This window comes from Sorex fumeus, unplaced genomic scaffold, assembly GCF_029834395.1.
Source record: "Sorex fumeus unplaced genomic scaffold, SorFum_2.1 ptg000095l, whole genome shotgun sequence".
NCBI classification, from domain to species: Eukaryota; Metazoa; Chordata; class Mammalia; order Eulipotyphla; family Soricidae; genus Sorex; species Sorex fumeus.
The window spans coordinates 18,558,783-18,585,773 of NW_026606152.1; the positions used below are offsets into that span (position 1 = coordinate 18,558,783).

A 26,991-nucleotide genomic window follows, 5' to 3' on the forward strand; every position below is an offset into this window, starting at 1 on the left:
TCATGTACACTAGTGAGATCCAGGGAAATAATTCTTAGCACTGACATTCTTGTAAATTTAAGTCGTAATCAGGTTTTTATGATTAAGTTGTTATGATTTCATAGGCAGTGTTTGTTTCCTTAACCAACCTGGAATGTCTTTAAAAGACCAAATATAGGAACATTCTTTCATTTTTAATTAAATATAGAAAATGCTGAATTTACATGTTAAATAGAGATGAATATCTTTTTCAATAATCTATTTGGGACACTGTCCTTTACTTGTTTTATTAGGAACTGAATGTGGTACCCTATAATCTCTAATTCCATCCCTAGACCTCCATTCTCTACTTGTACCAATCAGGACAAACTTCTCTTTAGGCCCAGTTTTCAGTAATCTCAACTAACCATTGAAGTAAAAAATAAGTCTCATCAAATAATTCTGTTATCCAGAAGTTGTTTAAGATGCTTACACAAATTAACAGAATATTGAGAAAGAAAAATTCTGCTTGAAGAAGGCACAGAATTCATGTTGTAATTGACCATATAAAAGAAAGATAATTAAAGTAAATTTCTTGTAATTTCTCGTAGTCTTGGAACCATGTTGACCATGGGGTAGTCAGCTAGCTAAGTCTTCCTTAACTTGGATTTCCCTTGTTCACATCCCTGATATCACTCTTTTCCTGCTCAGATCACAGTATATCATGTTACCCCCAGATCTTGTTGTTTCAAGCTTTGTTTTCAGAGGAACCCAAATTTCAAGCCCTCCTTTCAAACTTATTTTCTCTTTTCCAATCAGTTCAGACTTTTCTCCCAACATGTTTTCCTCAGTGAATACAACATTCCTTCAAGAGAGTTGAAGCTTGTTAGTTTTAAGAGATTACTGGGATCAAGTCCCTCCAGCCATACATTATAGGTAGCAGAACACTTTTCACGTTTTTCTGTTCGCAGCCAGTCAACTACCCTTTCCTGGGAAAATCTATTAACTGGTTAGTCTCAGGTCAATCAGAAACTGCGTTCATTTCCCCCCATATTCAACAAAGAAGTTACTGGTACCAAGCAGAGTTAGTTAAATATGTGATCCTGTTGACATATATTTACACTTGGGATCCATGTGAACACCTTCCACCTGGTTTTATTGAAGGTGGTCTCCCAGTTTGCTTTTCCGGTGGCATTCTTTTTCTCACTATTCCTCTCCACAGCTAAGTGATGTGAAAATAACATATTTAGTAAATGGTATGATTGAAAGCTCCAGAAGGAATGCCAGCCCTTTCAGCTCTCTCGGTCTTATATGTAACCTGTTCTTAGGAACCTATCTTATTTTCGTATTTTTGTCTTGAATCTCCTTTCAAAAAATATTTTAACTTATTTGAAAAACATCCATAAACTATTCCATGATGATCACCAATTTTCCACTTCGCTACCCTTCCCGGTTTCCTTTCCATCCATCCATCACCCCATTAACTCTCCTAGGGCCATCTCTTTCCACCACAACCTTCCAGGCTCAAGGTCAACTGGTACCAACTGCTTTGGGAATGGTGACCTAGGACGCATGTCTTAGTACGGTACCTACCGCAATGCAACCACAACACTATTTATAAAGTTGGTTCTTCTGTGAGCTGCAGTTAAAAGCGATGTTTAGAGAAAGCTACAGGCACCAGGAACCATTGAAGACCAAAGACCAGCCCCTCAAGCTAATATAATTTGAGCTCCCCCCACCAGAAATTTCCTGAAAGCTGGCTTGGCTAACTTGGGGAGTTTACAAATCCAAAGACTTACAAAGGCAGTGGACCGCATAGTTGAAACTCACTAGTAAAGTGTCACCATGATAGCAACTCTGAATATTGTTGGGAATAAGTGAAATGGTGCAGCTAGGGGTGCTGAACAGAGGGCCTGAGGACATGTGACTTATCTTTGCCTTTCCCAGGAGCTGATATTCAGGCTTAAAGCTGCAACTGTTCTCTTGGCTTTGTCCCTGTTAAGAGTCATACTTAAATGACTCTCAGGGCGTTGATCACTCATCTGGTAGGTTTATTCCCCAGTGTTTGTGTTTGCATCCCCAGCCATCATTTATTGATAGACCACCCAAACCTTTTAGTGATGTATCTCAAATTTGGTTATTTTCCAAAGGTGGCCATGGGACGTAAACAGAGCGTCCATTGAAGAATTTTTACTTTTCTTCTGGTCATCTTAGACCTATCTGACTTTCTCAGCCGATTCCAAATTTATTCTATTAACCGAAAACTGCAGACTGTGCCATTTGTCCCATTTTTTTTTCGAGGACACCAGGGATAGGCATACTTGACTGTACTCTGGTCTTACTGCCTGCTCTGTGCTCAAGTTCCACATCTGGTGGGTCTCTGGGGACCATCAAAGTCTGCACGAAATGAACTGAGTCCTTCGTGGTTGCAGACCAAATGCCCTGTCAGCTATACTTTTCCTCTGACCCTACCCCACTCTTCATCAGGCGCATGCAATTTCTCCTATGATGGGCTTTATAACCCTGGACTAAGTTTGTATTTCGTAGAGTTTTGTCTATTCATCCTTTTTCCTGTCTCTAACTTCCCATTCTTTCCCATCCCATCCTTCGACCCCCTGCCACTCCCAAAAACAACCACAATAGGCAGCATCTCAAAATTTAGAATTTTTATTAACAAACAATTAACTATGATGCATCTCTTTAATTTGAAAAAATATATTAGAATAAATAAATGGTGTATGGCATGTCAGTGTTTGCCTAGGAAAACCATCTGGTACCTCAAATGGAACCTACCATTCCAGCTACTCCCATTACGTAGCCATAGTAGAGAGAGATGTCCATCTCTTTTCCCTCTCAATAAAGTACTACACTTTCCCCCAAAGAGGTGAGTTTGGCAGCGTTCTCACGCTCCTGCTGAGCCTTCCTTTTCATAGCCTCACGCTCTGGTCTCTGCTCTTTGGTGATGGGCTTTGACATGTCTGGCTCGGGAACATTGGGCTTTCTCCATGGAATCGATTGGAAACGGAAATCTTGGAGGAGAAACTGACTCTGACCTTTGGGTGACGACTGCCGCTGGTTCACAGAGACTGGAGGAGGTTCACGCTGGAGAGAAGTGCCAGGTGCTGTTGTAGGGAGCAGGTCTAGAAGCTGTGGGGAGACGAATAGGTCGGCTACTAGGGTTCTGCAAACCTGGTCGAGATGGGTTGGTTGAAATGGACTTAGCAGGTTTAGCAGAACCCGACAAAAATGCAGTGGTTGACCGGGAAGAATTGGCAGTGGTTGGCTGAGCTGCATTGGTAGAGCCAGGCTTGGCATGGTAAGCTGCAGCAGGACCATGTGAGGACAAAGATTGTCGTCTCCGAGGAACAGGTTCAGCTTGTGGATTCTCCATGGTAAGAAAAGTCAAAGGTACCAATTTGACCTTCCCAGGATGTGGCAGCTCAGACTTTGCTGGCGATGAGCGTTTTTCAGCACTGCTACTTGGTTTGTGTGCTTTGACCTGAGATTTCTCAAGGCCTTTTCCATCCTGTGTAGCACCTAGCCATAGCTTGACAGCTGAGGATGGCTTGACATCTTTAGGCTTCTTTGAGTACTCAGGACCTGGGAGGAAGAGATTCCAAGTTTTGGATCACTCTCCTTCCCCAGAGCATGAAACACTTGGACAGAATCCAGCATGTGTATGCCTAGGTACCAGCAGGGCTTTTTAACTGCCTCTTGGCAAAGCTCAGGTTGAGCTTCCTTGCGTTTCCTCTTGCCAATGGTGGGCTTTTCTTCTGCCTTGACCTTGTTCCCTGGCTGCTTACACTCCTTAGCTTTCTTAGAGTTTTCTCTGGTGTTTTTATCTTCTCTTGCCCATGGCTCTTTGTCTTGCTGATACTGCTGGAGGCAGCTTTGTGAGATTTGCTGTTAGCTTTGGCTTTGGTCTTAGGACACCTATCACTGACTGCAGCATTACGAAAAATCCCCGCTCCACTTAGCATGCATTCTCGGACGTTTGGCTGGATTTTGGCCTTGGGTTCTCCCTCAAGAGTTTCAGAAGCCTCCTTTTTGTTGTTCTGTTTTGCATGGGAGGTCCCCTTAGTTCCACTTGAGTTTTCTTGCACCTGCTTCAGAGTGATTGCGTCAGTGGTGTTCATTACCTGCAGATCTTTGCATTGATCTAAGTCTACTGGGATCTGGTAGGTCTCCAGAGGTTTTGAAAGCCCAGTTTTCATCTGATCAAAATTCTTAACTTTTTGTTACTGAGTTGGAGTTGGGGTCAGCGCCAGGTTACTTTGGCTGGAGATATTATGGGAACTTCCTGAATCTCAGGTGCTGGATTATACTCAGGTCTTTGAATCCTGCTACTGCAACATGGGGGCAATTCGGAAATTTGTTGCAGACCAAATGTCTTCCCTGAAGGTTGCGATGCCTGGGAAGTCTTCCTCCCCAGGAAATTCAACACTTAAAAGAACCATGGAAGAAATCAGTGCCTGCGAAATGAGATATTCACTCCACAAAACTAGTGGTGCAACAACAGTGCACCTACCAGCAATAGTCAATGCATTGCTACTGGCTATTCTAAGTAAAAAGGACAAGTCCCTGTGCTTGAAGATTGGAGGTAAATATTGTAGTTCTTACTGTTTGTCATGTGATGTTCTTGTTTTTTGGTTTTCTTTGTTTTTGAAAGAGTTTCTGTGTAAACTAACTTGAAAAATAAGAGACTTGGGACAGAGGGATAGTACAGTTAGTAAGGCAATGGCCCTGCGCACAGCTGACCTCAGTTTGATCTTTCGTATCACATATGATCTCCTAAGCATCTTCAGCAGTGATCGCTAGCACAGATCCAGGAGTAATCCCTGAGCCCTTCGGTCTCTGACACAACTTCAGCGTCCGCCAAACAAAAGGTTTTTAAAACAAATTATAGATTTTCAAACTAATGAATGCCATACAGAGCTTAGCATTGTAATGTATTGTACTCTCAATTTATTCACTTTCATGGAAAAATAGGAGGACGTTAATATCATAGAATAAGAGTATGAATGAAGCACTACTTCAGCATGATATTTGTGCTGGAGTACAGATTCTAGGTTTCATGATTTGAGTCAGAATCTCTGAACCACAAGTGTATTCAGAACCTTGCTGTTCATTAATGGAAGGGAAAGATAAAGTGTACCATTACAATAAGAGTTCTGAAACTTCTTAAGAAAATAAAAAAATACTAGTTTAAGACATGTATTTTACTTTTAGTGTGGTAATTCTTGAGTACTGCTGAAATAGAACAGTGAAAAATGTGGCATTCTCTGCCACAGAGGCAGAGTGGGATGGGGGTTATGGTGGTGGGAGGAATACTGGGAACCGTGGTGCTGGAGAATGGGCACTGGTGGAGGGATAGGTACTACATCATTGTATAAATGAAACCAAGCACAATAATTTTAAGTCTACATCTGTCCCTCCTTATGTTTAACTAATAAAAATTTAAAAATAAATGAAATAACTAGGAAAAAATGTGGCATTCTTTTGTGTGCTCCTGAAGTTTCATTATATGAAACCTAGATGTCTATTTAACATCATACCTTCCAATCTCCATTAGGAGCTCTTATGTTGAGAGTGAAAATAACATGCTGTAAAAGGAGTTACGGAAGTAAGCATGAACTGAGTTTAGTTAAGTTCTTTTCATAAACTTAAAAATCTCAGTGTATATGAATACCACCTGTCTACGGACAGTTTTCCTCTTTTTTGATCCCAATTTTTGAATTTTCCTTCCCTTCTCTCCGTTTTACTAACCTGATAACTCGATTCTGTGATGGGTTGAGCAGACAGAGAGAAGTCGATTCCAGAGGAGGAGGCTGGTATTTGGATATTTGGCGGCTGGACCTCCTTCAGAGCCATAAATATTTCTCTAGATGAGTTGCTGTAAGCTTGGGGGGCAGAGACATTTTGACCTATGTATGTCATGGAGTCATAGGACTGCAGGCCAGAAAGGAGAGTTACCAGAGTGCCTTGATGATTGTAATACACATGACATCGTTCCTGGTAGGGAAGTGACAGGCTTCGACTCTGATGTGGAACCAGAGATGGTGTTCTCTCAACAAGACTGGCAGAAAGTGATGGGTACTCAGACACCGTGTTGTTGGTATCTAGGATTTTCTCATAGCGAGCTGCCATAGACATGGAAGAGACAGCGGTGTCTTGGGCAAGGACAGTCACAGAAAAGTCTCCCATGGAAGACTTCTCTTCAGCACTTCCTGCATGATGCCATTCCAAAACACTCGGGTAGGAAGCAGCTGAGGTGGATATATGACTCTGGTGAAACACTCCAGATAGCATTGTTGTGCTGAAATGTTGGTAAAGATAGGCACTACCCATCAGTGGTTGGAAAGAGGTGCCAGAGGCTGAGGGCAGGAGCCAAGCAGAAATACCAGCTGAAGCAGATACACTGGAGTATATGCAGACACTTCCTGTTACGGAAGCTGCATCGTTAACCATGGGAAGGGAAAGCTGCAGAGTATGTGCATTTCCCAATAAAGATGGAATTTGAAAATTTTCTGTAAGGAACAAGAGGGTTGTAAACAAAATCTGTGAGAATAATAATCTCCATCAACGTTGAGAGGAACAATATGAACTTAAATTTTAAGCCATCAAGATGCTTCTAGTACCAACAGTCAACTAAATTTCCAAAATTCCAACAATTTGGGGTGATTCAAAGCCAGGAACCTTTTGGCACTTTGTGTATTTGATATCGTGTTCCCAAAGTGAACACAGAACTGTAGAAGAACCAGGTGATTGTGTCTGTACCCGGATTTCTTGATTACAGATAGTCTCTCCTTACCCTCGAAATGCCTGTAGCTTGCTATCCTATTGACTCCTATGCTATCTCCGAGAATGGAAGCTTTTTCAAATAGGAAGTCTATGGACAAGAAGAAACCTGAGGCACAGAGGTGGCAAAAAGATTTCATATATTCCAATAAATTTTGTTGGGCGGGGCGTAGGGTGGTATAGAGTATGGACCAATAACTGACAGTGATCTTGGGTTCTTCCTGGCTCTACACTCTGGAGTAACCCCTTATAACATTTGGGAGAGTGTATGCTGTGACAGAGATTCAACTGGATTGGCTGTGTACAAGGCAAGTGCGTTATCCCCTCCAGTACTATATCTCTCTCTCCCTTAGGAATTTCCATGTTACACAAACTAAAGCATGTGTTCTTTTGTCCAGGACCCTGCATGATCACTACAAGGCCAGAAACCGGAAGAAAGATACCTTACATTAATATAAGCATTTGTGGTCTTTACCACTATTACCATTGTAATCATCAGGTTTCCATTTGACTTGTGCCATGAGTACCTGTTACTTTCGGTTCACATACGACTTAATCTTGTGGATGCCCTGACGGTTACCCTCATTTTTGATCCACTTCAAAAATGACTACTTGAGTTTCTCCCAAGAAATGTTTTTGGAAGGAAAACTTTATTTAAACTCTGTGCCTTACGTTGTTTATCTACTGTGAAGTTACTAATAATTCTGAGAATAATAATGCATACATGAATATAATTTTTCTATTTCATATGATTTACATAGGAGGAAGTGTAAAGAAAATATCATGAAAAATATGTATCACAGAACTGTAAAAGAAGTATATAGACAGTAATGAAATCTGGGCTCTGTAGCAAGCAGCATTGTACAGTAAGTTATGGAGAGCAGAGCCAAGAGTAAGCCCTGAATAACAGTGGATGTGATTCCAAACAAAACCAAATAAAACAGTACAATAAGGTTATTAATAAATTGTTCCACATATAAAATATGAAGACAGTATTCTATTTTAGAAAAAAACTGCTAGCCAAAAAATGGAATAGAAGGTGATTTTTGAGGGCACACTTTACCACTCCATTGAAGAGAAAGGATTTACCAGTAACTACATAACAAAAAGAAAATAGGAGTAATCGTGATTGTATTTCAGAGACAAGACATGTTTGAAATGAGTAAAATTCAGAAAGAAATTTCGAAAGTACAAAAAATTATTCTCATCAGTACCTTTGAATATTAAACAGCAAACAACACGTGTTAAACATAGCAGAGGATTTCACTTGATCACACAAGAAACAGAAAAGACCATTTAAAAAGTGATCACAAAATATTGCAAATTTATTTTCAAACCCTAGATTAGAATTATATTCATCAACCAGGAAAACGTTCTTCTCAATGTTTAATAAATGAGCACCAAAATCTAATAAATTATCTTTAATGTAGGAAAAATCATAATTCACAAATATGACAAAAATGTGTAATTAGACATGTGAGACTTGATTTTTCTATTTACTCTTAGGATCTAAAAACAGAAGTTCACTATTATCAAAATACTCTCATGTTAGGAAGAAAAAATCACATGAAATAATATTTGTAAAGATGACAAGCACCTTTAACCTGGAACCTACTTACCACACAAATGAATTAAATCTCCTGATTCAAGTTAGAATATACCATTTTTTTATTTTAACAGACAGCGCGTACATGTACTTAAAAACCAGAAAGTAATAATAACATTGAAGATTCTGTATCTTCCACCACCCTAGAGAAGCACTACTAGCTATTCATGGGAAGTATAATTTCTGAAGCATGTTTATTCTCAAATTGTCAAGTACCAAGTACTGTGTTCTAAGAGATAATAAGGGAAAAAACCAGCAAGGATGGCTTTCTGATAAACTGCTTTTCCTAATGGTACCCTATTCAAGGCATAATATCCTTTCTAGTCCTGGCATTTATTGAAGTATATTGCTTGGACTTGCCCTCAGTGTATTTATCTCAGCATATTTAATATATATTCTTTATTTTTTGATTTAAAATCTTTGGTTCTCTTCAACATTCTTTCCAAACGTTTTCTCTTTCCTTTATACTTGACGTTCCTATTCTTTCTTTCTTTCTTTCTTTCCAATTTTATTGTCCCCCATATCGTCTTGGATACTATTGGTCAATTCTTGATGAAAGTGATCCCAAACTTTGTTACTTTGAGGGCTTGCCACCCTACCGCTCAGCACTCCACACCTTTCCAATGCCCCATATTTTTTATTACCTGGTTTAAATAGAAAAATCAAAGGTCAATGATTATTACTATGTAATATCACTATATTTAAAATACTGAAGTATAAATACAAGTAGAGAGACCATTACAGAGAACTCATGCTAGTGTATATTGACAGTTTTCAACAGCATCTATATTTTCTGTTTCTGTAAAAATACTGTCTCTGATTTACTTCTTTTCAATGGATATCATGTAAAATTTACTATTAATAGTAAAAAGAAACACAGAGAATCAACACTCATATATATGTGTGTGTGTTTGTGAATGTGTGTATTTGAGCTCCTAAGTATGTCTAAAATATAATGTAATCAATGAGGAAAAACACTTTGTATGTCAGAGAAAGTAAGTCAATGTCTAAAATCACACAGCAAATGTCAAAGTCAAGCTAAAATGAGGCTTATAAAATTCTACTTGAATACTTTCTTTCATTACTCCGTGCTGTTTTTACTTGACTGCTAAGTTTAGGTATAATAAATCCTTACCTGACATGGTCAGAGAAGAGGAAATACCGATGAAAGGTAGACGAGAATAGGAACCGGTATGTCTGAGCACTGAAGCGGCTTAAGACCACAAGTGTTCAGTATAGACGACTGCTCACTGGTGAGTGGTCATTGGTCACTCGTCACTTACCATGATGATTCACATTTGTTTACAAACAACTGCATGGGACCCCCAAGATTCTACCAGTTGGTGGTTGGTTTGGTGGGAGAATGATGTCATAAAGTAGGCAGGTGAAAGGTAGAGGCTAGCCAATCAGGAGGTCAGAATCCCAAGAAGAAGACCGGATTGGATAGAAAGCGGGGGAGAATGAAGCATGCTAGGGAGATGGAATCCTACAAGACAGTTATAACAGTTTCACATTCCTCAGACTCTTGTTTTAGAAAAATACTCCTATTATACTCAAGAGCTTACATATCTCATTAACAAATCAGGAAAATTGCGAAATAATCATTTATATTGCACTGCTAAAGAAACAACATTTGGTACTACTAGTATATTTTAGATAACGATCACAGCACAGCGGGTCGGGCATTTGCCTTGAAGGAGGCCAGCCCTGATTCTGATTCCTCTGTCAGTCAAGCTACCCAGAGTATCTCGTCCACATAGTAAAAGCCTGGCAAGCTCCCCATGACCTATTCGATAGGCCAAAACCAGTGACAACAAGTCTCACAATTTGTTGTAAGATATTACTGGTTCCGCTCCAGCAAATGGAAGAACTGCTGGAGGACAGGGCTACAGTGCTATGATTGAAAAAATGGTGGTTTCTTTCAATATGACAACACTTACTAGGATAAGTTGTAGATGAATCGAGATGTGTTAAAATGTAAATAAAATGAGAAGAAATAGTAAATGCACAGGTATCTTATTTGTACAAAACAAACAGTTGTTCTCAGTTTAAAACTGTAGAAGATAAAGAAAAACATACGCTCATTTGTCTCAAAATTTTACAATCTGAAAGAAAAGGACAAAAACCAAATTAAGTGATCAAAAAACAAGCAAAACCAACAAATACTGGCAATTAATATGATATATGATGGGCCAAGTATGAATGCTTTTAATAAATTTGTGCTTTAAAAAAATCAGTATTTAGCTATTAAACTTGAATCGAAAAAATAATCATAAACCATGATCATATAATCTCTATTGAAAGAAGTGTAAATGACTAGTAAACACAAGCGCAATTTTCTTTTTTTTTTTTAAATTTTTGTTTTGTTTTGTTTTATTAGTGAAAATCCGTGAGGTAAAGTTATAGACTTCCAAGTTGTTGCGCTTGTGTTTCAGTTATACAGTGATCGATACGCATCCCACCACCAGTGCCCAATATCCATTCCCACCAATCCCAGTATCCCTCCCACCCCCCACCCCCCATCCCAGCCTGCCTCTTTGGTAGGGCACTCCCTTTTGTTCTGTCTCCCCCTTTGGGTGCTGTGGTCTGCAGAAGAGACATTGGGTGGCAATCCTGTTCGGTCCTTAGACTACTTTCAGCAGGCATCTCCCATCCTGGGCAGATCTTCCCAGCACCCTTTATTGTGTACTCCATTCTCTATCTGTGCTGCCTTTACCCCTAGACAGTGCAGCTGGCCTCTAAGCCATGGAGTGAACAATCTGGTATTTATCACAGCTGTTCTTGGGTGTTAGACTCTTATTTTGTTCCTTTATGTTACCCAGAAAAATGCAATCTTTCTATGTCTGTCCCTCTCTTTCTGACTCATTTCCCATAGCATAATATTTTCCATGTAGTACCATACAAGAGCAATTTTCAAGCTCACTAGTAGACAAAGAGCACAAATTAAAATGAGAAATTAAAATGTCCCCCCAAATTACAAATATTGAAAAATCAGGTGCTATCTTTCCCTAGCAGAGGTGCTAGAAAAAAGACCTTTTCAAGCTCTTTGATTGAGCATTAAATCTGTATAATAGTTAGGCAATATATATTTTAAAGCAGTTTAATGTTCTTTAAGTCACTGGCACTGGCACTGTCCTCCCGTTGTTCATCGATTTTCTCGAGCAGCCCCAGTCAGGTCTCCATTGTGAGAGTTTGTTGTAAGTTAGCTTTTGTGTGTGTCTATGGAAATTCAGGGATCAAACCCATAACCTCAGAAATGTGAGGCAAATACTTTATCACCGAGGCATATTTCCAACCACAGTTCATGATTTTGCCTTTGTTTCTATAGTGCGAAGAATAGAACCAAAGTTTCATACATGCAAGCCAAGTTCTTTTGTCCTGAGTGACATATCACGTCACAAGTAAGTTATATTTTAATAATTGATCTTAAGTAAACAATTACAAAAGTAGACAAATAGATATAGAGTTCACATCAATGTTATCTTCTCAGTAAACATTACAATTAGAAAAGCTCAATTAACATTTTATACTAACTGAAATTGATTATTTAAAAATCATACTTATATATAGACTAATATAAATACATAATTGAAAGACTCCAAAAAATGTACCTCCATTTTACTTGTATGTTTATTGTGGTTCTATTTTCTTCTTAATATAGTTATCCCATGAACAATACAAATTTGCACTTCTGAGAGATATTTTTTCAATAATTATCTTTTGAAAATTTTTGGATATTGGTAGGGTTGTAAAATAATTAAAGATGATCAATATATCCTAGAAATATAAAAAATCTAAGGAAAATTATGCCATGCATGTATAAAATATATGCGGATAGTTTATTTGATTGAAACCCAGACTTAGTATAGGGGTTAAAGCACTTACCATGCACACAGTCAACCCAAATTAATGGCTGGCACCACCAGGAATGACCCTTGAGCAGAGTCTGAAGACCCAAGCAACACATACTATGGCCCAAATACCCCACAAAAATAGAATTATAAATTATCACTTACTATCATAAAATACAAATTTATTTTAAAGTCTATTATAAAATCCATTATAAGTTTTTAAATGTATCAAAATTCACAGATTGACAGGCCACACATATCAGTACTTGCAGACAATGGAATTAAATACTATTAGAAAACCATCTTCTTGGTCAAGAGCAGACTATCTATTAAATTTGGGGGTTTTCAAACGTTATAGAGGAGTTAGCACCCTTAAGCTCTATGTTACTCAAGAATCAGTTATATGTTTTTCTTTTCTATTCTTCTTTTTATGTGGGGAGGGGACCGCACCCAGATGAGCTCTGGGCTCCCTTCTGACTCTGTATCCAGAGATCACCCCTGGTGGGCTCAGGGTTCTGGGAATTGAACTCAGGTTAGCTGCATACAAGGTAAACACCCTCTACATGCTGCACTAGCTCTTTGGCCTATATGTTTCTTTTAGAAAATGAAATGTGAATAAAACATTTTTAATAATTAAAAATCATTTCTAATAAAACGTTTAATTAAAAAGTTTAATGCGGCAAACACTGTTTTAATCATTAAAGTAAATTTAAAAATTAGAATAATACTTGGTAAAGCATAGAAACCTAGCAAGCAATAGGTGGTATATATCTTATTTACAAATTGGTAACTGTAACACATTGTCCTTTTCCATTTCAAGGATGAGAGGAATCCATATAGTAGATTTGTTCATGAACAATGCTATATTCTCTCCTGGATGCGTATTTAAAAATACTTGCCAATGTGCCTGTTTGTCAACGTTTTGAGTACTATAGTCCTCTTTGCTATTGTTAGATCTTTCTCTTGTTTTATTTTTACTTTATGTTCCAATTTTTTTATTTTTAATTTCTAAATTTTTATTACTGAGACACCATGAGGTACAGTTGTAGACTTACAAATTTTTGTGCATGGGTTTCAATTATACAATGATAAAATACCCATCCCTCCCCCAGTGCCCATTTCCCAACACCAATGGGTCCCAGTATCGCTCCAATCCCCCATCCCCTCCTCCCACCCTGACTCTGTGGCAGGGCATTCCCCTTGGTTCTCTCTCTCCTTTTTAGGCATTGTGGTTTGCAAAAGAGGCATTGAGTGACAATTATGTTTGTTCTAATATTCTATGTTCAGCATGCTCTCCCATCCTGGGAGGATCCTCCCAACACCCTTTATTTGGTGCTCCGTTCTCTATCTGAGCTGCCTTTTCTGCTAGCGAGTGTGGTTGGTCTCCAAGCTATGAAGAAAAATTCCTGACACTAACCTCGGCCACTCTTGGAGTTGGTCTCCTATTTTGTTATTTTATGTTCTCCTGGTGAATGCAATCTTGCCCTGTCTGCTCCTCTCTTTCTGACTCGTTTCGCTTAACATGATACTCTCTATGTAGTACCACTTGTATGTAAATTTCATGACTTCATCTTTTCTAACCCCTACATAGTACTCCATTGTGGCAATGTACCAATGTTTCTTTAACCAGTCTTCATTTATGGGGCACTCAGGTTTTTCCCAGATTCTGGCTATCGTAAAGAGTGTGTGCAGCTCACTCTTATGGCTGGGGACACAACAGGGGTTTTGCTTCTGACTGCTTTAATATGGGAATTTTTGAAATTTTGAAATTGCCCTCTCTGAAAGTTTTGTTGCTCAAGCAGTGAGGTTTCTGTCAGAATGCCTGTTTAGTCAGAAATCTCTATAATTTTTCATTTGAAATCTTATTTTTTCCTTAAAATTTTTAAATTAAATGCACAATTACACAGATACACAGCTACAAAGTTGTGATTGAGTTTCCATCATAGTGTTCCAACACCCATTCCTTCATGACAGTGTACATTTCCAACCACTAATGTCCCCATTTTCCCTCCTGCCACCCACCCCCAGCCAGCCTCTGTGATCGATGGCAGACTCTTTTCTTCTCTCTCTGACTCTGTCTATCTCTCTCTCTCTCTGTCTGTCTCTGTGTCTGTATGTCTCGCTGTCTGTCTCTCCTGTTCCCCCCATTCTTTCCTTTTGCACATTATGGTTTGCAATACAGGTACTGAAAGATTATCATGCTTATCCTTTTCCTCCTTTCAGCACTCAGTTCTTTATGTGACCTTCATTTTAAATCCCAAGCCATTTTCAGATTGGTTAGAAACCCTAAATCAATTTCTGAAATAAAAATGCACCAAACCCATCCAAGAGACCCTGCTGCTGAGCTGCTCTTCCTGCCTGAAGACGTCTCTCTGGCTTCTTGAAAGAACAGCATGCATCCTGGGAGGATCCTCCCAACACCCATTATTTGGTGGTCCCGTTTCTATCAAAAAAATAATAAAAAATAAAAAAATACAAGAACAATCCGTTTTGATTCACTTGAAATATGGAAATTCTGAATTTCCCGAGTAAGAGATTTTCCCTGGCTTAACTGAGAGGATTAAAAAGTAAACTGCATAAAATAGCTTTGTAATAGCCCATCTTATGGTGATTCAATTAAAAAATAAATGAATAAAATATAAATTACTCATAAAGATTAAAATTGCCACACCAAATACATGCACCTTGATTTGATACAGATAACTCACATTTGAAAATAGAGAGAGAAGGACTAAAACAAAGTGAAAAAAGCAAATGACTCCTTAGGAGGTCATATATATAGTAATTAATATGGGAGGAGCTAGTGCTGGAACATACGAAAAGGTATTTATGATTCAAGGATTCACACCCAGAGATGTTATTGCAAAATTATGAAAATATATATAACTATTTCACAATACCCACAACCATGTATGGTGAGACTCTAAATTAGATATCAATTATTTATTCACACAGATGTATTCATATGCCTATCATATGCACAAGTGAGATCAACGGAAATAATTCTTAGCACTGACATCCTTGGACACTTAAGTAGTAATCACAATTTTATGATTAAGTTTTTATGATTTCATTGGCAGTGTTTGATTCCTTAACCAAACTTGAATGTCTTTAAAAGACCAAATACAGGAATATTAATTAATTTTTAATTTAATATAAAATATGCTGAATTTACATGTTAAACAGAGATGGATGTCTTTTTCAATAGTCTCTTTTGGACACTTTCTTATACTTGTTTTATTAAGAACTGAATGTGGTACCCTATAATCACTAATTCCATCCCTAGTGCTCGCTATTCTACTTCTACTAATCAAAACAAACTTCATTTTAGACCTAGTTTTCAGTAATCTCAACTAAATATTATAGTAAATAGTAAGTCTGATCAAATAATTCTGTTATACAGCAGGTGTTTAAGATGCTTACACAAGTGACAAGAATATTGAGAAAGAAATGAACACTCCAAATTGTAATTGAATTATGCAAAGAATACATGTTGTAATTGACCATATAAAAGAAAGAAAATTAAAGTAAATTCCTTGGTAAGTTCTGGTAGTCTAGCAACCATGTTGCCCATGTGGTAATCAGCTAATTAAGTTTTCCTTAATTTGGATGTTCCTTTTTCACATCCCTGATATCACTATTTTCCTCTCAGATCCCATTCCCAGTAAATCATGTGCTCACCAGAACTTGTTGTTTCAAGCTTTGTTTTCAGAGGAACCCAAATGTCAAGTCCTTCCTTCTGCACTTATTGTCTCTTTTCCCATCATTTCAGACTTTTCTCCCAGCATTTTTTCCACATTGTATACAACTTTCCTTCAAGGGAGTTGAAGCTTGTTAATTTTGAGAGTTTACTGGGATCATTTTCCTTTAGCCATACATGAAAGGTAGCAAAACACTTTTCAAATTTTTCTGTTCCCAGCCAGTCAACTACCCTTTCCTGGGAAAATTTGTTAGCAGTTTATTCTCAAGTGTGTCAGAAACTGTATTCGTTTTCCTCCATTTCCAAAAAAGTAGTTACTGGTACCAAGCAGACTTAATTAAATATATGTTCCTGTTAACCCACTTGCATTTGGGATCCATGTGAACACCTTTCACATGGCTTTTATGAAAGGTGGTCATCCAGTTTGCTTTTCTGGTGGCATTCTGTTTCTCATTATTCCTCTCCACAGCTAAGTAACGTGAAAATACCAACCTTAGTAAATGGTATGATTGAAAGCTCCAGAAGGAATGCCAGCCCTTTCAGCTATCTCGGTCTTATATGTAACCTGTTCTTTGGAACCTATCTTGTTTTCATATTTTTGTTTTGCTTAACATTTCTGAAAAACATATTAATGTGATTAAAACACATCTACCAACTCTCCTATGATGATCACCAGCTGTCCAGTTCCCTACCTTTCCCGGTTTCCTTGCCATCCATTCATCACCCCATTAACTCTCCCAGGACCATCTCTTTCCACCACCACCTTCCAGGCTCAAGGTTAAGCGGTACCAACCGCTTTGGTCGTGGTGACCTAGTGCGCATGTCTTAGTCCAGTACATCCCCCAAGGCAGCCCCAATGACACTGATAACGTTGGTTCTTGTGTGAGCTGCAGTTAACAGCGATGTTTAGAGAAGGCTACAGGCACCAGGAACCATGGAAGACCACAGAGCAGCCCCTCAAGGTAATATAATTTGAGCTCCCCCTGCCAGAAATGTCCAGATGCCATTGCCTGAAAGCAGGCTTTCCCACAGCGGGGAGTTTACAAATGCAAAGACTTACAGAGGCAATGGACCTCATTGTTGATACTAGCTAGCAAAGTGTCACCGTGATAGCGACTCTGAATATTGTTAGGAATAAGGGAAATGGTGCAACTAGGGTTGCTGAACAGAGGGCCAGAGGACATGGTGACTTATCTTTGCATCTCCCAGGAGCTCATCTTCAGGCTTCATGCTGTAACAGTTCTCTTGGCTTGGTCCCTGTTAAGAGTCATCCTTGAATGACTCTGAGGCCGTTGACCACTCATCTGGAAGGTTCATTCCCCAGTCTATGTGTTCACAACCCCCAGCCATCATTTATGATTAGACCACCCGAAACTTTTAGAGATGTGTCTCAAATTTCGTTATTTTCCAAAAGTGGCCATGAGGCATAAACACAGACTCCATGAAAGAATTTTAACTTTATTTCCGGTCACCTTTGACTCATCTTTCTTCTTTAGCCTATTCCGAATTTTTTCTTTTAATCCTAATCCCCAGACTGTGCCATTTCTCCCATTTTTTTTTTTTTTGGAGGACACCAGGGATGGGACATACTTGACTGTGCTCTGGTCTTACTCCTGGCTCTGCGCTCAAGTTTCACATCTGGTGGTTCTCTGAGGACCATAAAGGATTGCAAGAATTGAACTGGGTCCTTCTTGCGTGCAGAGAAAATGCCCTGTCAGCAATACTGTTCCTCTGACTCTACCCCACTATTCATCAGGCCCAAGCAATTTCTCCTCTTATGGGTTTATAACCCTGTACCAAGTTTATCTTTCTTAGAGTCTTGTGTATTCCCCCTTTGTCCTCTCTATAACTCTATAACTTCCCCTGAGCTGCCTCAGGTGTCCCCTTCTGGAGGGTGTCCAGTTCTGCAGGAAAACCCGGGGAGCTGCGGGTGAGGAGTGGTGAACCTGGCTTGTGCTCCCCCTACCCAGCTGGAGGGGAGGCGCTGATTAGGTGATGGACAGTCCCAAGGAGCTGCTGCAGGTGTTCCCCGCAGGTGTCCCCCTGTGGAGGGTGTCGAGTTCAGCGGGAAAAAGCACGGGGCTCTTGTTTTATTTATACTTTATGTTCCAATCTTAATGGTATCACCAGCCACTCAGTCAACCTAGCTAAACCCTAAAGTCTCTATCACTTTCTCCTGCACGAGCCTCTGCTTTCTGACAAAAGGGAGGACCTCAGAATGCTGACAGAAATCTAATACCCAGGGCCGCAAGAGATAGTGTAGTGCTTATGAAACTTGTCTCACATGCACTCAATTTGACTCCCAGCGCCACATGATTGCCAGAGTATCAAAGGCTGCATAGACTCAGAGGACCCCAAGCACCATGGCCACGTTTTCTGAAAATTGTCTGTAGTGCCCCCACACCTCCTGAGCATTGCTTTACAGACTCTCCCAGAAACCAAAAAATATGTAATGCCCCAGAAACATGTACTTGTCTTAAAAAGGGAGCCTCAGTTGAGGTGAGGTTCACAAGGAAATATTGCATGAAAACATAAATCAAAGAGCAGGGGAGACAGTGTAAATCATGTGAGTACAGATCATATATTTGGATAAATGTGTTAAGATTCAGATGCCCTAGTCTTCGCACCAGGGATATTCCTTCAAAAATGCCCCAATATACTGGAAAGGTTCTAGAACATTAGATGACTGAAACTCAATTATGAGCAACTTTGTAACTGTGTATCTCTTAGTGATTCTAATCTTTAAAGTAAATTTTAAATATACCCATCAAAGTAACCTTTTTACCACTAAATGGGAAAGATACTTTCTAATACTTATCCTCACCAAAAGCTCAACAGAGTGTGACACTTGCCAGGAAATGTCCTCCCTTGCATTTTTCTCATGATACTTTTAGTACTTCACTTTTCTGTTTCTTCCCTTTTCTCATGCCAAATCTTCCCATCTCCCTTGCAAGCTCCTGAAACATTATCCATTCAACATTGATGCACTTTGCCACTGCTCCTCTTGGCATCTTGTCCACGAACTGATTCTAAAACATAACATAGCTGCAATTACAGTATTCATGCCAAAGACAGTCATTGATATATCTTTGGGTTTAGCTTTCTACAAGCTATTGGCACACAGGTGAGTAACATTTTTTTCCTACAGAGAACACAAAAATAGTTATGCTGGGTTTTAAAGTTACATCAGTATTTTTAATGTTTTATTGAATATCTGTGATATAGACCATTACAAATCTATTCATAATTTGCTTCCAGTCATACAACGATCCAACTTCCATCCTTCCTCTAGTGTACATTTCCCAAAACCAATATTCCTGGTTCCCTAAAACCATCCCCCAACAAACTACCCCCATCCCCAGCCTGTCTCTATGGCAGGATCTTTAATTCTTTCTCTTTGTCTCCTTTTTATTTTGTGCATTAAGGGTCTCATAAAGGTACTAAGAGGTCATCATGTTTGTTCAAGGAATTTAGCATTTTTATCGGGAAGGTAAGCCTGGAGTTGCTTTGAGGTATGGAAATGACTGCTGAGGCTTCCATAAGTACAGGGAAGTGGGTGTGGAATGCCCATCCTGCCCAGAGAAAGCCTGGAGATTTCAGTCACAAAACACACATATCCGAATTTTCAGCTGTTATGTTTCAGTGAGAGCCATCCTGAAACGGTGGAAACCAGAGGAGGGCATGGTGGCGATTTTGTATTGTGGGAGAAAGTGGCTGCACTGGGTTCTGGTTGGGTGGGTACCAAACTAAACTGCTTCCCTCTGATTTACCCTAGTGTCTTCAGCCTTTTGCAGTTCCAAGGTTAACTGTGGCTGTTGATATCCTTCGAGATTTGTCTATGGGTCTCTGAAACAAGACCAATCCATTAGCTTGTATAGCTGAGCCAGGGGTGGGTTTGTGAACATGGCTCCCACATATCTTTCGGGAGTTTAATTTCTCGGGAAACGTAGTCCTGAGTTGTTGGGAGCCAGCCAGAGGCACGGTGGCGATTTGAGGTTACCAGGAAGCATGAAGACACCATCAGACTATTGATGCACTCACCTGAGGGTACAGGTTGACTTCCTGCAGGCACTGCACAACCAGACTAACAAATATTCATTGAATGAATGAACGAATAATCAACATTTTCAAAATGTGTCTCTTTATTGCATTTTAGAAGGGTAACTTCTAACAGGAAAACAATCTTCATGGTATAATCAAGACCTACGATTTATTTTTAATATATTTAATAAAAGCTACACATTTTGGAAATTTATACAAAGAAATTCTTTTAAATTATCTGTCTTCATAATTTAGTTGTAAATTACTAAGATATCACTGTTTCTTCCGTTCTTAGCGTAGAAATTTACAGACAGAATGTGCTAAGTAAAAATTCATTTTGGCTCTTCTGTTCAATGTAGTACTGGAAGTACTTGGAAGAGAAAATAGATAAGAAAAAGATATTAAGGGTTTTTCATGTATGAAAGGTAGAAATAATCTCTCACTATTCACAGAAGATATCATACAATATTTAGAGAATACTAAAATCTCTGCGAAAAAACTCCTAGAGGCAATAGACTTTTATAGTAAAATTGCAGGCTATAAACTCAATACCGAAAAGTCTATGGATTTTTTATATGCAAATAATGAGAGAGAAGAAAGTGACATGAAAAAGCAATCCCATTCATAATCTTGCCTCAGAAAATCAAGAACCTTGGAATCAGCTTAACTAAGGAGGTAAAGGACCTATACAATAGGAAATTAAAAAGGACACGAGGAAATGGAAACATATATACTACTTATGGAATGGGAGAATTAACATTGTCAAAATGGCAATTCTCCAAGAAGCATTGTAAAAATTCAACTTGATCCCTATAAAGATACCCATGACATTCTTCAAAGAAATTGATCAAGCACTCCTGAAATTCACATGGAACAATAAACGCACACGAATAGCTAAAGCAATTCTTGGGGGAAAGACGATGGAGGCATCACCTTCCCCAACCTCAAACTCTACTGCAAACGATAATAATGAGAACAGCATGGGACTGAAACAAAGGCTCAGCTGCAGACCAATGGAAAAGGATTGAATATACTGACACACACCCTCAAATATATAATCATCTAATCTTTGATAAGGGAGCAAGAAACTGGAAGTGGTTTAAGAGAGTCCTTCTAAACAAACGGTGCAGAAAAAACTGTACAGCTGCATGCAAAAAAAAAAATAGCTCAGACCTCTACCTAAAACCATGCACAAAAGTCAGATAAAAATAGGTCAAAGTCCTCAACATCACACCAGAATCCCTCAGGTACAGTGATGACAAGGTTGGCAAATCCCTCCACGACATTGAAGCTAAAGGTATCTTCAAATATAACACGCCACTTGCCAAGCAACTGGAAGCAGAGATAAACAAAGGGAACTATCTTAAATTAAGCAGCTTCTGTACCTCAAAAGAAACTGACCAGAAACAAAGACTCCACCATGCGGGCAAGATACTCGCAGAAGCCTACCAGGTTCTCTGAGAGTGAGAACTGGACAATCAGAGTTGCTGTCTTCTAAATAAGATCCAGTCTCTGGATGTTGGCTATTGAGGGAATTACATGGATCCAGGGGTAGTTCGTGGTTGTAACACTTAATTACTAGAAGATGGGGGATCTGGAAGGAGCGGGCACATTCTTGATCTGAGCAGCCATGGAGATCTCATGCCCTGGTCCCGCACATTTGGGTTCCTCTTCCAGTTCCTTCATGCATGAGGCTCCTTCAAGCTTGGGAAGAGTGGTCTCTAAGCGTACCTATGGCTGGTTGCAGAGGCCTTCAGCTGCCGGGGCTATGCTCAGGGCGGTGAGGGAATCTCACCCCGCCATCTCCAAGGGGCCCCAGTGAGTAAAGCCAGGTGCGAGGTCAGGAGACTGTTGTTTTAGACATATTTGGAATTAATTTTAGATCGAAAAGTACTCATCATTGAAAATACTTATGTGCTTAGTAATAAATTACTACAAACTTGTTCAATCACGTCAGAGAGCCCACTCTGCTCAGAGAACTAGATTTTTAATTACAGATCCGTTTTTCCCATGTGTCATGACTGAGAATCACTATCAGTAGATATGAAACTCACTATACACAAAGATGCACACAGGTTACTATGAGTCATCTATGTTGTTAATATCAGTTGGCCATTAAACTTCACTGAGACCCTTTGTTCTGTCCTTTATAGGAGCCACATGAGTCTCACCTTCCGTTCAAGTTGAACTTGTAATAAGGTGGAATGAAATCATCAATATGCTTCTCACCTCATCCTTCAGGAGAAAAATCCTACATACATTCAAGGTGGTCAAAGTGCAGACAACACCATCCACCTTTTCCTGGAGATGTACACGAGACTGAGGCGAGAAAAGCAAAAGGCTCTAGTTTAATGGTCTTAATTAAGGGTTCAGGGAACGACATTAAACAAACTCATATCCCATCTTCCAAAAGAATTATTTTGTAAAACTGATGCCTAGGGTATGGTAAAAGATAATATGGTAAAAACCATATTTTTCTTTCTGGGACATTAAATTTCTAAATCTATTTATTCATGCTGCTTTGAAATACATTCCTTGATTAGGAATCATTGTCTGCCATAGGAGTGAGGAAGGACAACACTCAAAGTAATAAGAGGCGAAAAATATGGAAAAATTAACTCCTACTAAGTTTAACACATATACTAAAATTGAAATGATAAAATGATGAGCATGGTCCTTGCACAGAGATGATATGCAAACTTGTAAAGCATTACATACTTTTGTTGCAAGAAGAATGAACAGGTCTACTTTAAGCTAAGACAATCCCCACAAGTACAAAAATTCTACATAAAGAGAGCACATATCCCAATCACAAAAATCTCTCTCAATGTCAATGGACTAAATGTGCCAATTCAGAGGCACAGAATGGGAAGATGAATTAGAAAACTGTAACCAACATTCATTCTGCTGCCTGCAGGAAACACATCTGAACAATCAAAGCACCCATGGGCTAAAGGTAAAAGTCTGGGAAACAAGTTTTCAAGAAAATATCACCTCCACAAAGCTGGAGTGGCCATACTAGTATCAGACCACATGGACTTCAGGCTGAAGGTTATCAGAGACAGTGAAAGTCATTTCTTAGTGGTCATGGGATATGTACATCAGAAAGAACTCACCCTCCTCAATGTATATGATCCTAATGACAGACCAGCAAAATACTTAAAAACAACTTCTAATTGACTTATAGAAAAACATTGATAGCAACACAATACTAGAAGGAGATTTCAACACTTCTTTGTCACGTCTCCATAGATCAAACAGACTGAAGCTCAACAAGGAAATATTTTCTTTAAGGGAAGTAATGAACAACCATTGGCTTAGAGAAGATATCAAAGAGGAAATAAAAAGTTTCCAGAAACAAATGAGAATGAGGACACAAGCTACCATAACTTGTGGGACACAGCAAAAGCAGTGTTAAGAGGAAAGATTATAGCTCTGCCAGAATTCATCAGGAAGAAAGAAAGGGCCTACATGAATAAATTAGAGCTCAAGATTTTGGAAAATGACCAACAAAAGTAGTCCAAACTAGGCTGGAGGGAGGAAATAATAAAACTTGTACCGGACATCAATGAGCTAGAATCCCAAAATAGAATCCAAAATACTAATAAAAGAAAAAGCTGATTCTTTGAGAAAATAAATAAGATGAATAAACCATGAGAAGCCTCTCAAAGAAACAAAGAGAAAGAATTCTAATAAATCGAATCAGAAATGCAAAGTGGGGTATCCTAATAGAAAGTACAGAAATCCATAGGATCATCAGAGATTATTTTGAGAATCTTTGCAGCAGGAAATGAGAGAATCTTGAAAAAATTGATAAATTATTGGATTCCAATTACCTCCCAAGGCTGAACCAAGATGATTTGGAATACTTGAACCTATCACTACCAAGGAAATTGAAATGATGGTCATAAGTATCCCTGCAAACAGAATCCATGGCCCAGATGGATTCAATAGTGAACTGTTTCAAACCTTTAAAATGGAACTGCTTCCAACATTTTAAAGATTTTCCAGGAAATTGAAGAAACAGAAATACTCCCAAATAGCTTCTATGAGGCAAAGATCACCCTAATACTCAAATCGATAGAGACACCACAAAAATAGAAAATTACAGACCTATTTCCTTGATGAATACAGATACAAAGATTTTCAAGAAAATACCAGCAAAGAGAATCCAGAAACTCAACAAAAGATCACACACTATGACCAAGTAGGTTTAGCTTGGGGATGCAAGGATGGCTTAACATTCTCTAGTCAATCAACAGAATACACCATCTCAATAAAATAAAGATAAAAGTCATATGATCATATCAATAGATGTAGATAAAGCATTTGATAAGATCCAGCACCCATTCATGATGAAAAACTCGCAACAAAATTGGAGTTGAAAGTACTTTCCTCAATCTAGTCAAAGCAAATTACCACAAACCCACAGTAAGCATTATTCTCAAGGGGGAAAAACCAAATTCTTGGAGCAGAAATCAATGAACTAGAATCCCAGAATACAATCAGGCACAAAACAAGTTACCCACTCTCACCACTCCTATTCAACATAGTACTTAAAGTACTTGCCATAAGATTTCGGTAAAAAAAAGATATCAAGGGCATCCATATAAAAAAGGAAGAACACAAGCTTTTACTATTTGGAGATGACATGATACTATACTTATAAAATCCCAAAGAATCTACAAAAAAGCTCCTGGGAACAATAGATTTGTTTAGTAAAGTAGCATATTACAAAATCAATATCTGGTACTACATGGCTTTCCCATATATTAATAATGAAAGAGAAAAAAGAGATAGAGAAAAACAATCCCATTCAAAATAATACCTCAGAAAATAGAGTATAATAGAATCAACTAAAATGGTTAAGGAACTATACCAAAAAAAAAAAAAACCTTCAAAACACTACTTCACGAAATAAGAGAGTATATGAGGAAGTGGATTCACATCCCATGCTTATGGATTGAGAGGTTTAACACTGTCAAAATGGCAATACACCCCAAAGCTCTATAAAGATTTAATGCAGTTTCTATAAGGATACCCATAACATTTTTCAAAGAAATAGATTAAACACTCTTAAAACTCATACAAAACCATAAACTCCCATGAAGAGCTAAAGCAATCTTTGGTAAAAAGAAGAAGGGAACACCTTTCCCAACTTCAAACCCTACTACAAAGTTTTAGTAATCAAAATACCATGATATTCAGATAAAGACAGGCCTCAGATCAATGGAATATAGTCAAATATCCTGACGCTGGCCCTCAGATTATTATTACCTAATCTTTCTTAAAGGCTCAAGAAGTATGAAGTTGAGCTAGTAAGTATTTTCAGCAACTGGTGCTGGGAAAACTGGACAGCAATATGCAAAAAAAATGAACTCAGATCTCTTTATAGTGCCAGGCACAAAGTCAGATCAAATGTATTAAAGACCTCACTATCATACCCGAATTCTTAAGATATATGGAGAAAAATGTGGGAAGATCCCTTCATGACATTAAAGCTAAGGAAACTTCTAGAATGAAACACAACTGACCAAGGAAGAGGAAGTGAAGATAAACAAATGAGACTACATTAAACTAAGAAGTTTCTGCAACTCAGAAAAAATGGTGACCATGATCGAAAGACAGCCCACGTAATGGGGAAAAATTATTTATGCAATACCCATACAATTAACCTCAAAATTCTGACTCCTGTATCATTAACAACACTAAATAGTTCCCGTGAATTTTATTCTTCTTCACATATATTTACTTTAAAATATTTTAGATTTACTTTTAAACCACAGGTAAAAAGGAAAAATTATAAGTTTTTTTAAAAATAAAAAATAACCCCTATACATAGCCAGGTGCGACCCAAAAAACAACAAAGCAAGCAAGCAAGAAAGAAAAAAATTAAAAATTAAAAAATAATGCCGTTTGCAATGCTAAGGATCAATCCCAAATCATCATTCTTTGCGTTTTTGGGTCACACGTGGCGATGCACCGTGGTTACTCCTGGCTCTGCACTCAGGAATTACTCCTCACGGTGCTTGGGGGGACCATACAGGATGCTGGGAATCTAACCTGGGTAGGCCGTGTGCAAGGCAAATGCCCTACCTGCTGTACTATAGCTCCAGCTCCCCCCCTCCCCATAATTCATCATCTTGAGGGCCTCGGATTTTTACCTTCCATTTGGAAACTTCATCTTTACATTGACACAGTAAATTGAAACCACAAAACCATTGAATGGCATGTTATAATGGTAGCAGCCATGAGCAAACATTGATAACCCATAAGTTGGCTTGAATGAATTCTGTCTCAGAGGCTTCACTTCTGAGTATACCTGTCACTACCTCCTTTCTGTTACGTATCCCAGGATCAGAACCTACATCAGGCCAGCAGTAGAAATTTTCCACCCAAAAGCTAGCCTTCCACTGGGATCAGTATCCTTGATCCATCTAACTTGAAATTTTTCATTCATGACTTGTTGACCTTGTTTCAGGCGGAGGCATCCAGAGCATAAACTCAGCTTTCCCGTTGTTTCCACAGGAAACCCAAATACCTAAGAATGTTATCATTTCTGATGCCACTGTTAAAGATTTTTTTGGAATCCCACGGTAAGATACTATCATTCGTGTTATACTATTACTGTTCTCTATAGTTCGGATCTCCCCAAAGAACTCTCTACCCTCCTCACTCCAATTGCAGACTCCAGTGTATCATGATCCTGAACGTACTTATAATAGTTTCACTCAGGTTCTCCCCTAAAGTGCACAAGTGAAGTTCATACCAATCCAAGTTCTTATTCCTAAACTACCAGAGTAGGCTTGTTCCTCAAGCTTGTGTTCTCCCTTGAAGAAATACCGTGCTTCCTTTCTCTATGTCTCTCTTTGCTTGTTTTGTTAAATGACTGTTCTCGCTTGAACATATATTCCATTCCACCCTACAACTGTTTCACAAGTTTCTAAGGCCTTTTCAATAAAATATATTTTGTTTCACTAAACTAAAACTTTTAAAACCCCAGAGCATTATTAAAACCAATATTTGTATCTTTTAAA

The 26,991-nt window shown here is 38.6% G+C and overlaps 1 pseudogene; it reads left to right on the forward strand.

Annotated features, from left to right (window-relative positions):
* The first annotated feature begins 22,582 nt into the window (after positions 1 to 22,582).
* Positions 22,583 to 22,676, forward strand: LOC130040986 (uncharacterized; annotated as a pseudogene).
* The last annotated feature ends 4,315 nt before the right edge of the window (positions 22,677 to 26,991 follow it).